The sequence below is a fragment of the Portunus trituberculatus genome, chromosome 44, assembly GCF_017591435.1.
Source record: "Portunus trituberculatus isolate SZX2019 chromosome 44, ASM1759143v1, whole genome shotgun sequence".
Taxonomy (NCBI): Eukaryota; Metazoa; Arthropoda; class Malacostraca; order Decapoda; family Portunidae; genus Portunus; species Portunus trituberculatus.
The window spans coordinates 26,981,099-26,986,087 of record NC_059298.1 but is presented as its reverse complement, the minus strand read 5'-3'; the positions used below and the strand labels follow the sequence as shown (position 1 = coordinate 26,986,087).

The 4,989-nt window shown below is 48.0% G+C and overlaps 1 protein-coding gene across 9 annotated transcripts in view; it reads right to left on the bottom strand.

The window, feature by feature from the left end:
• Positions 1-793, bottom strand: part of LOC123518908 (lachesin-like) — a 90,429-nt gene extending 89,636 nt beyond the window's left edge. Inside the window, exons 1-2 of one of the 9 annotated variants that reach the window (XM_045279970.1) lie at positions 364-693; positions 1-252 (exon numbers count right to left, since the gene is read on the bottom strand). The exon at positions 1-252 is cut by the window's left edge and continues 5 nt beyond it. The gene's annotated coding sequence lies outside the window, so the exon portion shown is untranslated. Of the gene's footprint in view, positions 695-772 lie in introns of those variants that run through there. The other 8 variants (XM_045279969.1, XM_045279972.1, XM_045279974.1 and 5 more) reach the window with 8 other exon arrangements.
• Positions 794-4,989: the final 4,196 nt, after the last annotated feature.

Below are 4,989 nucleotides of genomic sequence, written 5' to 3'. Positions count from 1 at the left end.
CTGAAGGCTTGATCTGCCGTATTTTCCGCTGGCTGCCTCACTGTTTTTACTGTCTACATTGTGTTCCTCAGCTCGAATGTCCTCAGAATCCGTCCTGCCTGCAGAAGACGGCAGTGAGTGGTCGTCCTTCCCGCCGACCTAGCACGTTAAAGGTCCCTGCACTCACCGCCCACCGCACCTCGTGCCCTGACGTGCCTTTGCTCACCCTGCACCCTGCCCTCCTACGCCTTGGTGGCTGCTCTCATCCTCGTACTGGCCAGAGTGACACCCGGTGAGCTGTGTTTTGTCTCACACTAACGCAGCACACCCAGGCTCACCCGTGGCCACCACCTCCACCACTACCAAACAAAGATTCATAATTACCATAGAAATTTCATGTAGTAATTGAGGACTGCAGTTCCTGTGGCCAAAAATTTCTCTTCTTTCTCGCAAGAAAGACAACGCACAAAAGTATTCGTGTTATGACAGGTTGGACATTGAGTGTCAGCCCAGCCCCTGGTTACTGCCAATGACGGATGTGATAGATTCAAGTGGTGTGTTCATGACCCACCCCTGAAGTGCCACAGAGACAAGCTACACTAAGTGAGCGGCCGCCTCCACCAGGACCAGAGCGCAAGGAGAGTGAGTGAGCGATCAGACGGCGTGTATCCCCACTGATGGTTAGCGCGCGACTGACTTCAAACGTGTGCTCCGCCTACCACTGGCTCACAGCCGATGGCTGGGCCCGCCCACCTTAGTTGCCTTCAGCTGTCCTCGGCCCATCCCTGCTCACCTGGGTGCTGCAATGTTCTCGATTCCCAAACCGGCACAAAGCCTGAACACTGCTGTCCCATTACAAGTGCCGCCGCGCCACGGGCACAAGGACACTCCGAAGAGTGACATTAGAAATTCTCGAAACGCCTGATTTACGATCTCCGCCCCGCCTCCTGCACCTCCTCCTGCCCACCCCTGATGCGCCTTCTGCCGCAGCTCCTCCTCTTCCGTTGATCTATTTACTCGCACCTGGTAGCGGTGCCCTCCCCGAGGCCGTATTCCTCGCGCTTCCCTGCCCGCCGCTGGCACTGCTTTTTCCTGTTGTTAGTTAATAAGCAATAAATTTCTTGCCATTACCGTCCGCCAGCTGAACGCGAGGCCTCGCTCGCTGTGGCCACGGCAGTAATGGAGGCCATGAGGCACAGCGGTAATCTCGTAAGACGCCAGGCAGGAGTTATGCTGGTCATCCAGGAAGGATGCGAAGGTAGAGGCAGCGGTGTGTTGCTGGAGATGCTGGAGATGACATGACAAAGCTACCTCCGCCACTTGTCACCCGTCTTAGTGCTAAGTGTTGAGGAGCCTTATAAGAATACCACAACGAGGCAGCACACAATCAAGACCCCTTGAGACGACCGCTGAGTGCAGCACTGAATCAGCCTCCCATCACACCGTGAGCCTCCCGGGCCGCCACACCCGACGAGTATTTATCAAGGCCCGCCCGCCGCCATCGCACCCACGACCCTCAACCCACACCTTTAGGGCGTCCCTAACTCTATTCTGTGGCTGGAAATAAGACTGGTGGAGAATATGGGCAGGTAAACAGAAGAGTATAGTTCAACAGATGCTGAGAAAGAAGATGACATCACGAAAAAGAACAATAATTAGAGAAACATGAACATGAAAAAATTTAAAGACTGTCATTAAGTGATAATGATTTGTAAATATTCTCTATAAAAGCTTTCATGATCACTGTGACACACTTCAGTAACGGCAACAATAGTGGTGGTAGTTGTTGCGCAAATGAGAACTAATTCCGCCTACACCACCAATGTCACCAGTACTACCACATCCACCACCACCACCACCATCGTCGTAAAACATTATGATTGCTTTGACTTTGTTCTACACCGCTAATAGTATATAATGTAACGGCATGAGTAGCTATATACCATTCAATTCATAGAATCAGCACTGGATGATCGGGAAGGCAAGGCAGGCAAAGGACGGTAACAGGCATTCGTCCCGCCTCACCAACCACGCCAGGTAAGTATTGTAGCAAGTGTGCGGCGCTCCATAATCCATCCAACACTGACTGAATTAGTACCATATGTTCCTGGCCGGATTTACCTGATAAGTTGTTATTATTTGATGTTTTAATACAGAGCAATTACTTTCTGGAACCAAATGACTTGAGCATTCCGTATCATCTTAATTTTTTCACTGTTTATGAAACAATAGCGCGTTCTCATCATGTGAGTATCCAAGATATTATTTTCAATACTTAAGCAGGAATAGAACAAATACTAACTGGTTTCAACTCTCTCTCTCTCTCTCTCTCTCTCTCTCTCTCTCTCTCTCTCTCTCTCTCTCTCTCTCTCTCTCTCTCTCTCTCTCTCTCTCTCTCTCTCTCTCTCTCTCTCTCTCTCTCTCTCTCTCTCTCTCTCTCTCTTGTCACCCTGCCTTTAGAAGTAGTACTTTGCCGTGTACTTCCAGAATACTACACCTAAAGTGAAATCAAAGCGGACAAGGAGTTAGGAAAAATGTACCATGCTTCGGAAACTACACTCGCTTAGCTTTCATTATTCTTATCTATTTATTCGTTTATTCTCATTTTCATTAAGTTTTTCTTTTATGTTATCTGATATTTCTACAGTCCTTCGGGAGGGAGGAACGATTGGAAGGAGGAAGGGAGGGAGCCACAGGCGAGCATACTTCCTTCTCTCCTTTCTGAATCTTGCTTTGTATCTCGTCGCACGTTTACACAGCTTCAGTCATCAATCGAGTAATATTTTAGGATACTCATTCATATTGCGGGAGTAAGAAGATGCAGGAGGCGCGGTTCAGATGGTTTGGACATGTTGTGAGGAGAGAGAAGACAGGAGTGGGGAGAGGCAGATGATGGACAAGGAGGTGGACGGCAGGAGGAAGACAGGAAGACCCAGGTTGAGATGGAAGGACTGTGCAGTGGCTGACAGTATAGGCAGGAGAAGGACCTGGACCTCGAAGTGGCGGAGGACAGGGCTACATGGAGGAGACTCATCAAAAACAGTGACCCTGTATTGAAACAGGCTAATAATGCTGCAAAGAAGAAGATACTCATTCATATTGCGTCTAGTATTTTTCCAGTTAATCCCTTCTGTACCATGACGCATTTCCATATTCATTCTGCTTACTATTTGGTCATTTTATACGGTTTCAGATACTCATGTGGGAATTAAAGTAGTTAAGATTCTGGCTATTAATCTAACCTTCATAGACCCTTCTTGATGTAAATGAAGTCGTCTAATCATACACAAACTCATGGTAAAAAAGCGTCCCAGTACTGAAGGGGTTAAAGGCTGATTTGGTGATACTCTTTTGTTTTTCTAAGGTATCGTAAAGAGGTTGTGTGTAGATCGGAGGACTGAAAAGTGAAAGGAGGAGCAAGATACAATGAGAGCTTGTCGGGGTTTCCTGACTTTTGATCGCGACTGTACCGTGATTCTACTAGTCTTGCTGCAGGTACGTGTGGTTAGGAATTCAGCATCATTTTTCTTCCTTATAACGCCCCTTCTCTAGGTTTCTTTTTTTTTTAACTCTCCTGTTCTTTTCTTTTTCTTCTTCTCAAACCGCTATGCTCTTTTTTTCAACTATTTCTCTTATTACTACTGCTACTACTACCACTATTACTGCTACTACTACTACTACTACTACTACTACTACTACTACTACTACTACTACTACTACTACTACTACTACTACTACTACTACTACCACTACTACTACTACCACTACTACTACTACTACTACTACTACTACTACTACTACTACTACTACTACTACTACTACTACTACTACTACTACTACTACTCCCTACTACTGCCACAACTATCACACTCCCATTACAGGACACTACAGCTGTCTACTACTACCAAGGGCACCTGATCCTCTAGCTCTCTCTCTCTCTCTCTCTCTCTCTCTCTCTCTCTCTCTCTCTCTCACAGTCGTTTCCCATTACAGGACAATACAGCTGTCTTGTACATCTCTCTCTCTCTCTCTCTCTCTCTCTCTCTCTCTCTCTCTCTCTCTCTCTCTCTCTCTCTCTCTCTCTCTCTCTCTCTCTCTCTCTCTCTCTCTCTCTCTCTCTCTCTCTCTCTCTCTCTCTCTCTCTCTCTCTCTCTCTCTCTCTCTCTCTCTCTCTCTCTCTCTCTCTCTCTCTCTCTCTCTCTCTCTCTCTGTGTGTGTGTGTGTGTGTGTGTTTATTTTCCTTTTCTTCCATATTTCTTTCTACTGCCAAGAGCCTAAAAGTCCCCATGCCAGCTTCATTTCACCAGTTCTAGGGAGACGAAGGCTTGAGAAGTACAGTACATGATTTCCTAGTCCATACAACACACACGTCGATACCCACAACACTTATCTCCCACCATAATCTATAGACAAACCCTCGCATGTCGACCGTGCTTACATGGCTACGCGAGAAACACACATACACAGATATCTTCGAGACTTATCACTCACCACACTCCAGACACTCTTACAGTTCCGTATGCACAGACTCTACAAGGCCTCGCGTAAACCATAGACAAACACCCAGATTATTTCCAGCCACTTTCCCGGCACAATTTTTCGAGTATCGGGAGAGGAGAAGTGTCTGTACTGACGCGGCGGAAGCGTGACTCAGGCCTGCCGCTGGGGATGACTGCCGCAGAACGAGGCAGGACCCGCACAGCTGTTGTGACTCGAGGCAGCGCGGCCTGAGAGAAGTTCCTTGTCTGCAAACACTCCCGCTCCTCACGAGGGATGCGGGAATTTAGAGGCTTGGGAGGGAGTGGCGAGGGGCGGCGGTGGAGGGTGCGAGGGAGATCATTTGGTGCGGCGCTGGGTGAGGGAGGTATCGTGTGTCAAGAAGGGGGTATTGAGGGGTTCGGGGTTACGTTGGTGTGGTGGATGGAGAGGTGGGACAGCAAAGAGATTGTCCTTCAGCTTAGTGAGTGCCTGATAGTGCTTTGGTTGCACTGGACCGGGTTTTGATGTAGC